The sequence below is a fragment of the Neomonachus schauinslandi genome, chromosome 2 (assembly GCF_002201575.2).
Source record: "Neomonachus schauinslandi chromosome 2, ASM220157v2, whole genome shotgun sequence".
Lineage (NCBI taxonomy): Eukaryota > Metazoa > Chordata > Mammalia > Carnivora > Phocidae > Neomonachus > Neomonachus schauinslandi.
This window is the reverse complement of record NC_058404.1, coordinates 129131725-129144547: the sequence shown is the minus strand read 5'-3', so window position 1 is coordinate 129144547 and position 12823 is coordinate 129131725. Positions and strand designations below refer to the sequence as shown.

Genomic DNA, 12823 nt, shown 5'->3' with positions numbered 1-12823 from the left:
ACCTTAGGAAACACAGGAAGTTTTAAAAAAGACATTTTTAAAAACTCATAGCTCCCAGCCAATAATATATAGCAGCTAGTAATAGATTCTGGTATTTTCCCTACAATTCTTTGTGTAGTGTGTGTTTATTTGTATGTTCTCATGTGTAACAATAAACATATATGATGTATAATATGAATATATAATGCATTAAAAGTGCTGCACCCTTTTCCACTTGATACTATATTTTAAATATTTTCTGTATTTTGATGAATAAGCATATAAAAATAAATACTATGCATAAGAAATGATATAAAACAAAAGATGTTAGATATTTAGGGTTATTCAAAATCTGAAGTTATTATAACTGAAGCTGGTGTTTATTCTGAAATACTTCAGGAAATATATAGAATTTCTTCTTGAATTCAGATTCGCTTATTTCTTGACTCAATTCAGTTAAAACTCTGCATGGTCATGGCCTGCTACATGGAGGGCGCCTGGGTGGCTCAGATGGTTAAGCGTCTGCCTTTGGCTCAGGTCATGATCCCAGGGTCCTGGGATTGAGTCCCACATCGGGCTCCCTGCTCCTTGGGAGCCTGCTTCTCCCTCTGCTTCTCTCTCTCTCTCTCTGTCTCTAATGAATAAATAAATAAAAATCTTTAAAAAAAAAAAGAGCCATTATATTTTCCAAAGAATCGAGAAGGTGGAAGGAAAATATGAGTATGCTGAGAAGTATGAAACATATAAAATAGACCCAATTTGAACTTCTAGAGATGAAAAATACATTGGATAGGCTTAATAACAGATTAAGCACTACAAAAGAAAAGATTATAGAACTTGAAGATAAAACTTCAGTAGTAAGGACTTTACCTGAAGTGCAAAAGCAAAGTTCCAGTTTAGTATTAAGTATTAATAAGTATTGGTATTAATAAGAAATGGACATTTCTGATGAGCCTGAGTGGGGTGGCCCAGTGTAGTCCAAAAGAGACTGGACTGTAGTTTGGACTGGAGCAATAACAATTTCTTAGTTGAGTTCCTTAAGGCTTTGTCATGGCTATGTTAGTAAGAATTTGCATCAAAATATTCTCTATACACTATGACAGATACATGATTAGCATCTAGTTCTCATTATGGAATGTATGCTTAGATGTTCTCAACAAATCCTGGAAAGTAATTTCTATGGCAAAAGTCCCAAAATAGTGATCCATAGAGGGCAAAACTGACACATAGATATCCTCTCTTTTGCTAGTACAATTAAAGTTTAATTTGAATGCCTTCAGGTAAGCGCATGTCTTCTTCATGTTGCCATAGATTCCATAATACCCAGCCTCTGAAATAATTTGAATTGTGACTTCCTTTTGTTAGGGTATTTACAAGGTTTCCTGAACTGCCTAAACTCTACATAACTACAAGAGACAAAGGCAAAAATAGGCAACCATTGCCTTGTATGTAAATTTGTCTTAATAAGACTAATTTGTATTGGGGACTCTACACATTTACCTGTACAGTACCAGAAATACTAAAAAAAAAAAAAAATTGTATAGCTGTTCACAGGCAAAGCACTTATGTCAAGCGTATCTAAATATATATCTTGGTTTCTCCTTCGAAAATATTTCCAGAAATGATATGAACCTAATGATAGCAAAAAAAGATAAATAACTGCACGTTGTCTACCAAAATGTGCTGAGGTATTAAGGAAGCTAAACCTGGAAAATAAAATTCAGACTTCTTAAAACAACTGGGTAAATTCCTTCATTTTTAGTATAGCAGGTTCAGTGTTTGACCTGTAAAGCTAATAAAGATTGGAGACCTCACTTTCTTCTTGACAACCACTGTTGAGCTCTTTGCTTGCAGTTCAAGCTGAAGAGCTTTCCTACTAAGATTTTTTTTCTACCTCATCTTCTTGCAAATGAAGGCTCTTCCTTACTTTGTCCTTAGCTGTGGAATATAAGATCACTAACCTCTTACCTCTGAAACAAATAATACATTATATGTTAAAAAAAAAAAAAAAGAAGAAGAAGAAGAAGATAGCAGGAAGGGAAAATGAAGGAGGGGGGAATCGGAGGGGGAGATGAACCATGAGAGACTATGGACTCTGAGAAACAAACTGAGGGTTCTAGAGGGGAGGGGGGTGGGGGGATGGGTTAGCCTGGTGATGGGTGTTAAAGAGGGCACATACTGAATGGAGCACTGGGTGTTATACGCAAACAATGAATCATGGAACACTACATCAAAAACTAATGATGTAATGTATGGTGATTAACATAACATAATTAAAAAAAAAAGATCACTAACCTTTTGCTGATTACTAACTGTTGCTGAATGAAGCAAAGATTTAATTGTTCAGATAATCCTCCAGCCTTCATGTATCAAATGTCCTTTATACTTTGAATTTGAGCAACCTTTGGATTACTCTCTCATACATGAAGTTACTTCATTTCATTACTGAGTTTCATAATTCATAATTGATGTAACTAAAGAAAAGTTAAGGGTAAGGGATTTGAGCCCACTATAGATTATTATTTCTACATGGTCATTTGGACATTTAAAATTGTACTTGATAATATTTCATGGTAATTCTGCAAATTTAAAAAATGAATATTCCTAGCATTTGGAGTTTTATGACATTTCCTGGTAAAATTACTGTTCTGTAACTTAGCAGAGCCAGAAACAAGTCCCTCATCAACCTGATAACACTGTCTACTTGAGAGAGTGATCATGTTCATTTATAGGTGATTTCTTTTGCTCAATTTTATTTTGAATTCTGCTTTCCTCTGGGTCATTTCTATGTCAGGCCACAGAAAATCTCTCAAGACTACTTCTTGTGAAGTTGAGAGGCCCCTATTTATTTTTCTGTTACAAGTGTTTACTTTTTCCAGAGCACATCTTTTCTCCTAAAGAAAATTTTGCATCTATTTAAATGTTTTGTCACCTTTCCCTTGCCAGGCTTACTGACTTTTAAACCTAAGCATTTGGAGGGCGCCTGGGTGGCTCAGTTAGTTAAGCAACTGCCTTCGGCTCAGGTCATGATCCCGGAGTCCTGGGATCGAGTCCTGGGATCGAGTCCCACATCGGGCTCCCGGCTCAGCGGGGAGCCTGCTTCTCCCTCTGACCCTCTCCCCTCTCATGCTGTTTCTCTGTCTCTCTCTCTTTCTCTCAAATAAATAAATAAAATCTTTAAAAAAAAAAACCTAAGCATTTGGAGTGTACAAATTCAATGATGTGTGCTAAGTTTTCCATCTATTTTAGACAAAGTACATCTACCCCTTCACCTTTACCTAGCTGCTCAGTACTATCTTCCAAAGAACCCAAGCATATCTGGCAGGTGTTATATATCTTGGCTGAATCTATGCTGCTTTCCAGCATTGTGAGATGAGTCTATACTAGGCTTGGAAGAAAATGGAAGAAAGTATATGTAGCTTTATTACTGTACCTTATATTTTAGTTTTAAGGTAGGTAATTTATGAAACTAATAACTCCTGGGTACACAAATGGATGATTTGAAAAAAAAATCTAATAATTAACACCTACTTTGTGTCTGGTATTATAACTAGGTATATTTACAGTTTCTTACAAATGTAAATAGGAAGAAGCATCACTAAAATGATGTTCTCTTCTAGTATTTTTTAATCTAATATATATAGGCTCCACTTCAAAGTCATTATGAATAAGAAATTACTTTTAATAGTGTTTGTAATAGTTTCCTATTGCAGTTTTAACAAAATACCACAAATGTAGTGGCTTAATACAACACACATTTATTCTTTTACACTTCTGGGGGTGAGAAGTCCAAAATTAGTTACACTGGGCCAAAATCAAGGTGTCGGCAGGCTGTGCTCTCTCTAAGGCTCTAAGGGGAGAATCTCTTTCTTTGTTTCTCCAGCTTCCGGAGCAGCATTCCTTGTATTCCTTGGCTGGTGGGCCTTTCTTCCATCTTTAAAACCAGCAAAATTTCATCTTGCTTCAGTAGTCACATTGTTTTCTGTTTTTGTAGTCAAGTTTTCCTCTGACTCCCTCTTATAACACACCTAATTACTTTTAGGACCCAACCAGATAATCCAGGACAATCTTAAAAATCCTTAGGTTAACATCTTCAAAGTCACTTTTGCCAAAAAAAGTGAACACTCACAGGTTCCAGGGCTTAGGACCTGGGCATTGTTGGGGTCACTTTCAGCCTCTCACAGAGTCTGAAGCAGCTCCTTATCTAAGGATTTTAATTTATTTTTTAAATGAAGCCACTTATTGGGAATGATTAAATTTGCACTATGAAATAAAGACCATGCAGTTTATTAAAGAGTTCATCTAAACATATTTGTATATGTTCAACTATCAACATTAAACTGAGGTGTTGTATGTTGTGTTCCTTTCAAAGTCTATTCTCTGAAAATCTAATGAAAATCTAATGAAATCTAAGCCAGTGTAAACATAGAAAATGCCCTATCCCTACCCTCTCCTTTCAGCATTTTGATTTTGAATTACCCACCATCCTGTTTGCTGCCAGGGACAGTTTCAGTTGGAGTTATCTTTATCTGTTTAGGTCTTAACTTTAAGGAGAATATTTGCCAAGGATTTCTATTTTTCCCAACTATTTTCTTCTTAAATGTAAAATACAAGTGCTGGATTGTGTACTTTATATTAAAAAGCAGCTAAAATATTTAGATCACACAAGAAAAAATTGAGCACGATAAAAATCAGTGGAGGGAAAGTGGGAAAACGTTTTAAGTGAAAATAACACCAGGGGTAGAGGTGAGAGAAAGTTCATGTGTCACCTTCCATGGGATCTGAGTTCCTGCAAACTGAACAGTGTCCCCTTATGTTCTCTTAATACTTACTGTGCTGGGATCACTTACTTTATTTCCAGCCAGACTGAAGGCAGGATTGTGGCTTTTCCTTGCAGCTTCAACTTCCAGTTCTATGTCTGGAATATAATTGCAGAACAAATATTTGAAGCAAATTGGATTGGATTGTATAATAGGATGTGAAATATGAATTTGATCAAGGCAAAAATGCATGTATGTGTAAGAATTGGAGTGGAAGCACGTAAGAATAGAAATGGGTCACATTATTGAATTCCTTTAAAACCAAGAGGGAAAATTTGATCCGCAAACTACATTAAGGTTGAACAGTAAAGGGCAGTTCATAGAGTCTTTAATTCTGACCTAAGATAATGAGAGTCTGATTCATGGTTAAATCCGTGAATGTAGAGGAAGAGATAAAAACACAGGTGGGTAGAAGAAAGAAGGAAAATTTCAAAGGAAAATGGCTAGGATAATATTGCCAACCGGATCTTTTAATGTATTTGTATGCAAGCTTGTTATGCATTTTTTAAAACTCTTTATTATTCAGCTTGAAAGCAATATTCATAATTTTGGCCTCTTTGTTTTTGGAAGATTTTTCCAGGTTTTGAAGTTATTCTGAAAACTGAATTTTAAAAATCATATTTCACCACTTCCTGCAGTATTTCCATCATTTTATTTATTCCAAGTCTAATGATTTCAAGTTACTAGGTGCAAGTCACCATTCAGCCATACCTTCTGTATTTATGAATTAGAGCTTTAATATTATTTCCCAATGTTGCTTCAGTAATATTTAATTTGGTCAGGAATCAGATTCACTCAAATACTAATACAGATATTTCTACTGTGTCCAATAAATGTTATCTCATTTGCCTATATGAATAAATAAAAATTTCCAATACTACTAACTTTACTTTGTGAAAATGACATTTTATGAATTTAATCTTTTCTTGGTCCAAGTCATTCTTTCTGGTCATACATTTATATTACAATCCCTGTAATAAAAATAAAATAGAAGATGAATCATTTAATTATTTAATTCAAGAAATATTTGTTGTATAACTACTACATTCATAGCACTGAAAGGAGCACATAATCCATGTGTTTTAAAGCTTTCATCTAATTTAAATTTTTTTTATTTTAATTCCAGTGTAGTTAACATACAGTGTTATGTTAGTTTCAGGGATACAATATAGTGATTCAACAATTCTATACATTACTCAGTGCTCATCATGATAAGTATACTCTTTAATCCCCATCACTTATTTCACACAAAGCCACACCCATCTCCCCTCTGGTAACTGGCACTTTGTTCTCTATAGTTAAGAGCCCATTTCTTGGTTTGTCTCTCTTTTTGTTGAGGACTTTCATCCAATTTTTAAACTTTTCCAAATCTACATCTTCCCAAAGACTGACTGTATGGCTCCCATCTCTATCTTGACATACCTAAATATTCCTATTATTTCTTTAGTCTACTGTAAGTAAATCACATGAATAAATGGTATAAATACACTTAATTAATTCTTTAGTTTATTTTGACTGAAAATATATATCATGTACAATTTATTTCTACCTTTATTATCCCAGTTCAAGAATATCTTCAAATTCTATTTTTTTTAGTCCAGAAAACATTTACTTTAAAATATTAATTGTTTGATTTGAGTTTTTTATAATATGTCAATTTTAAAGTAACCCTTGATAATTTTTTACCATACACTTTCAACTAAATATGTAGTTTCTTTGAGACCCTTTTTGAAGTGATAGTGACATTCTTGAAATAAGGGGCACTTTCTCTCTAACTTCAATTAATCTTATTAAGTTATAAATATTTGTTGAGTAAAAAAATGAAAAAAAATGGAACAATAAAATATGTTTTTTGCTAAGAGTGCTTTGTGGGACATAAAATATAATGTTTCTTATAGATTTTATTAATCAAAAAAATGGTAACATATTGACTTATATCAATTTGTTTACAAAGTCCTATTCATATACAAGTATTATTACTCTAATAGAAAATTTTAGTGAAAGAAAAGCATTGGGGAGAACCAGCTGTTAGAGTTGAAGTTATGGTTATTATTTAGTTATATAGATGGTGAGTGTTATGTGAAGTGGAGGGTCAAGGAGCTGCAGAATGACTATTTAGGGATTGTGGTAACATAGTTTCTTGGTTGCTGGTTCCCAGAAACAATCCAAAATAAAAAATAACTGGGAGAAGAGTCTCTTCTTTCTACTACCTTAGAGATGATTCCGTCTTTAAGACCTATGTACAATTTCTAATATCTGTATAGTAGAGGGTCAATCTTGTTCAAAAATCTATATCCTTAACATCACATTTTTTTCAAGTCCTGCCTTTTCCTCTAACGTTAATATTCTTAACTTTTTTTGTTGTTGTTACAATTATTCCAGTTTATAACATTCTGTTGTTTACTTGCTTACTGGATTATTTTACACCTAAACATGATAACCATCCTATGCTGCTAAAAGAGCTCATCACCTTGCTATTACTTTAACATTGCTATTGACCAGAGGGATAGAAATGACATGGTGACTCACCCCAGTCAGTGACATGCAGAGCATTTAAAGGGAAGATGTGTAGACCTTCTTGCATAACTTCAAGGGATAGGGTAATCATCAAAGGATACTAGAGCATATCACAGGAACATTTGACTAAGCAGTAGAAATCATGGTCAGCACCTTCTGTAGGGAGGTGTGAATAGAATAAATCTCTCTTTTAGATTTGCAAATGAGAGAATATATATACATATATATATGCACACACATATACATAATATGTTCTATTGTTATTTTAAATTAGTCTAAAGAAAGAAAATATGGACATTGTGAGTTTAAAGTAGAAATCAAAATATTTAAGAAGTAGACCATTCAATATAAAGTGGATTCTTATTCTTATTCTTAGATTGAATATACGCTTCATTTATGAAGTCAAGGATCTTACTATTTATATGTATTTTGTCTGCTGGATAGTGTTTAACTCTTTCTCTGCCCCTAAGCCTATGTCTTCCTGGATCTCTAACTCATGGGAGGAATTGAAAATTGCATGAAAATGAGGTGGTTTCTTTCTCACATTATTTTGTCATTTTAACAATGGACAAAAGTTCCATTTTCTTGCCTTTTTAGGGTTTTAAATAGTTTCTTCATTATAAGAAATGATAGAAAACTCATTTTCTATGACTTTTAGAACATATTTACCTTAAAGGATTGTTGTGAAGATGGAATAAGATAATCACACATATAATGTGCCTGATTCATAAAGTTATCTGGATTCCATTGGAAAGGAGAGGATACAAAGAGCTCCACTGGTCCTTTTTTTTTTTTTTTACACGTACAACTGTGAATCTTTTTAAATAATTAATAAGACTCAATTTCTCTATTAGCATAGGCTAAAATCTGTAACATCCCTCTGCCATATGCAAATCTTAGAGGCTTCTGACAATGAAGTGATTTATTTCACACTTACATCTAAGAATAATGACAATTGGTAGGGTGGGTTTAGAGGAAGGCTCCTTTATATAGTTTTGCTAAATCCCAGGCTCTTTCAGTCTAGTGGCTTGATTAACATCTAAGATTTGAGTATCCCACTGGATTTTCTGTTTCCATCCAGCAGATGAAAGGAGAGAAAACATGCAGGGAATTTTAGAGTAGGTTTTATGGGCCCCGGAGGTGGCATTCACTGCTGCCCATATTCTATTGGCCAAATCTTAGTTACCTGACTATACTGATGAACAACAAAGCCCAGGAAGTAAAGATACCATTTGTTGCATATTTAGCAGCTAGACTGTAGCTAGTCTCTGCCATGATGATGATGATAATGATGGTTGTTGGTTTGGAATAATCATTGTTATTAATTTCATCCTGAATGTGCACCTAAGATGTTCTGGATTAGAAACATATCAGTCATTTGTCACTGTTGTTGTCCCCCTTTACCCCAGTGTTTACTCCTGCAGTACACAATGAAAGACAACTAGTAAAATCTCCTATGATAATGACTTCACACCCCATGAGGGGATGAAAAAAAATGGATTTTAAATGCCTCTGTACTGTAGAAAAGCTACCTTCTGCACATATCCAAAAAATGAGGGGAAAAAGAAAAACTTCTGTTCCTTTGAGATGGGAAGAAAAGGGTAATGGGTTCTCCAACCTTTTGGAATATAAATCTCTCCAATGGGCAGGCAAACCCCATTATCTCCAGCTTATATGACCTAGAGATGTCACCAAGATCCTGAGTCTCAGTCTCTTGAAATGTAAACACATACTTCCTAAGTTATGTAAACATCTCTTGAGTTCCCTCACTATCTATACATTGTAAACTGATTTCCCAAGTGTTGCTCATAGCCCAAACCTCAAGGTTCAACACAAAGTATTGAGAGTCAGCATACTGCAGGAATATTAAAATATTTTCTTAACAGCCTGCAATGATAATGACGTCAATAAGCTAATATTATTGAACACTTTTCATGTGATATAACTATTTCAATTTGTTACTTAGAATTTATAGTATCTTATTAATCACTACAACCCAAGGCAATGACTACCACTTGAATCCCATTTTACAGATGAGAAAACAAAGACACAACAGAGATTTTACCTTGTTTATTGTTGGCCCCCTTAAAGCCAACACAGTATCTTTCAAAAAGAATAGCTCTTGGTAACTATTTTTGAACAAATGATTAAGAACAGATTCTGAGTACACATGTAGCTAATCTCTCATAAATAGTTATAGTCTATCCAGTTTTTTTCCTCCTGAGGACCACAGTCTATGGAGTAAACCAAGGGAGAAGCAGGTAACTGGTGAGAATGCATTAACTTTGGACAAATTAAGAGCCTTTCATCATCTATTTAGTTTGCTTAATCATAAATTATAATTTAAATTTCTACTGATGCTTACTAAAACAAAAGCATACTCACAATAAAGGGTAAAAAGATGTAGGGGAGGTGGCCCAAGCCTGAATTCTGACATCTTCTGTTCCTCCTGGAACAGTATGAGCTTGGCCACTCACTTCACCTTCTCCTCCAGCTATCGGGACCCAAGGTCCATGCAGTTACCCAGACACTGGGTCCAGCTTCTCAGCAGCATGGCCAGAATCTATGCAGGCGCTGGGAGTCAGGCTTATGGATCTTGGTGTCCCTTTCTGCCAGCTTACAGGCCAGCTGGAAGTCCTGGGGCATGACCATGGGGATGGCCAGGGGCCTGGTGGGCATAGGGTGCATCCAGGGTGAGAAAGGGACTATGTAAGACCTGAAAGTTTGTCTGCCCTCCTATGTAGAGAGGGTGAGGAGCTGGAAGGCTGATAACCAGAGACTGGAGATCAAAATCTGGGAACACCTGGAGAAGAAAGAAACCCAGGTCAGGGGCTGGGGACATTACTTCAAGACCATCAAGGAGCTGAGGACTCAGATCTTTACAAATTCTGTGGACAGTGTCTGCATCATTCTACAGATTGGCAATGCCCTTCTTCCTGCTGATGACTTCAGAGTCAAATATAAGACAGAGCTGGTCATGCACCAGTCTGTGAAGAGTGACATCCATGGACCTCACAAGGTTGTTGATGACACCAATTGTCACTTGGCTGCAGCTGGACATGGAGATTGAGACTCTCAGGGAAGAGCTGCTTTTCATAAAGGACCACAAGGAGAAACTAAAAGGTATACAAAAACAGATTGCTAACTCTGGGTTGACCATGGAGTTGGATGCCCCAAATCTTAGGATCTCAGAAAGATCATGGCAGATAGCCAGGCCCAGTACCACAAGCTGGCTTAGAAGAACCCAGAAGAGCTGGACAAATACTGATCTCTGAAGACTAAGGAGAACACCACAGTGGTCACTGTGTAGGCCACTGAAATAGGAACAGCTGAAATGATGCTCAGGGAGCTGAAATGTATGGCCCAGTCCTTGGAGACCCACCAGGACTTGATGAGAAATCTCAATGCCAGCTTGGAGAACAACTTGAGGGAGGCGGAGATCTGCTATGCTATGCAGATGGAGCAGCTCAAGGGGATCCTGCTGCACCTGGAGTTGGAGCTGTCCCAGATTTGTGCAGAAGGGAAGCACCAGACCCAGGTGTAGGAGGCTCTGATGAATATCAGTGTCAAGCTGGAGGCTGAGATCACCACCTACCACTGCCTCCTGGTAAACAGAGAGGATTTCAATCTTGGTGACACCCTGGACAAATGCAACTCCATGCAAACCATCCAAAAGACCACCGCCTGCAGAACTGTGGAAGGCAAAGTGTCTGAGACCAATAACACAAAAGTTTTGAGGCTTTGAGGGAGCAGACACAGGGTACTCTTTGGAGAGCAGGAGGCCAATAAAAAGTTGAGAAGTAAAAAAAAAGATATAGGGGAAAGTTGACTGTGTTAAAGAGTGAAATTTTTCTTCAGAGATAATATAACAGTAAACTTCAATCTCGTCATTGCCCTAATTGTCATGAATTCTAAAGTAATAAAAATCCTGAATAAATGAGATTTTTTTACCCTGTAATTGAAAGAGAATTATTTTAACTGACCTAGTTTCTTCTTTATCAGACAGTTGAAATCCTTTTTTATTCACAGCATTTTATTGAAATACAAGTCATTATATTCTGTGTATATGAAATATTGAAATTGTTTTCTGAAACTTTACATTTTAAATAAATATATAAATATTTATAAATATATAAAATAAAGGAAAATATGAAGATAATAAAACAATCGTTATGATCATAGGAATAGGTTATTTGATGAAAGGGAAGCAATCACAGTAGTAAATTTTATTAGTAATCCAAGAAATGAGGATGATTTCTTTTTCATTTTGGTTGTATAGATATGTTCGATATGTTCTCCTGACATTTAAAATTTCTATTTAGAGTTAATGTTAATCATTAGAGTTAACTTTAGGAATTACTAAAACTCACTTTTTTAAATGATGGACTTAACTCTGTAACTGAAAAGGGAACAAATCGTTTTACTTGAGTGATGTAATAATGTTTTAGAAACATCAGACACAAAAAAGTTGTATTGAAGGATTGTGTATCTTAAAATGTAAATAAGTGCTTCTTGTTTTAGTGATAATGAATACACTACTATAATAAATATTTCCCTTAAAGGGAATTAGGCAAAATTCAATCTTTTATCTACATAAATTACACAATCTCATAAATTTTGCCTTACAAATCTTAAGGTTCACTGTTCAAAATACTTTATTATTTTATTAGAACATCAAAAGGAAAAAAGTAGTATAAAATTAATTTATATGTGGAACATTCAATGAAGATTTATCTAATTGGTGTATTACAGATTTCAACTCTTTGAAAAGGTACTTATGTCTTTAAGCAAGATAAACTTTGTATTGTAGGAATCCTAATTATAAATTTGACATTTCAACTGAGAAATCCCACTGGCTCTCTATGAAATAAGATAACAATAAGATAAGAAGTACTTTAAAAAATCTCTTCAATAGAGAATGGCTTTTAAAACTGTTATGACTCGGAAAAAGTGGACTATACATAGTATTTTTCTATGTAGAAAAACCAGAAAGACTTCTGGTTTAGTTTGGTCTTTTAGAAACGTAATTGTCATTGGGTGTGTGTTCATTCCATCTTTTTTCTTGAAATTGGCAACTATTTTTTTCTTTCTTGTCTTTCACATCAACTTAAAGGGTGTGCTTAAAAGGTTAGAGTCAAGGAGAGCCGTGGCACCATAGGTGAAGGCCTAGAGTTCTTCCCTGAGTTGACCCAAATCATATACCCAACACACTCTGTGTATAAATCACAGATACTTAATTAAATCTCATGATTCACTTACATGGATTGAATTTAACCATAACCAACCTATGTTAAATCTGTGATATTTATCAAATATAAAAATCCACAAATCACATTAAAAGGGGTAATACAGTTAATTTTGTGTGCTTTGGAAGAGTCAATAGTGACTGCCAGGTGTCTTTCTGAGGGTGCAATTCTGGAAGAAGTTTAGGAAGTAAGAACATGTTGGTGGTGGGGGGTGGGAGGGATGGGGTGGCTGGGTGATAGACATTGGGGAGGGTTTGTGCT

The 12823-nt window shown here is 35.2% G+C and overlaps 1 protein-coding gene and 1 pseudogene across 1 annotated transcript in view; both read left to right on the top strand.

Moving 5' to 3' along the window:
- CCSER1 (coiled-coil serine rich protein 1) overlaps window positions 1-12823 on the top strand; it is a 1330597-nt gene that overhangs the window by 1192291 nt on the left and 125483 nt on the right. The gene's annotated exons all lie outside the window — the stretch shown is intronic.
- On the top strand, window positions 9776-11061 carry LOC110591346 (annotated as a pseudogene).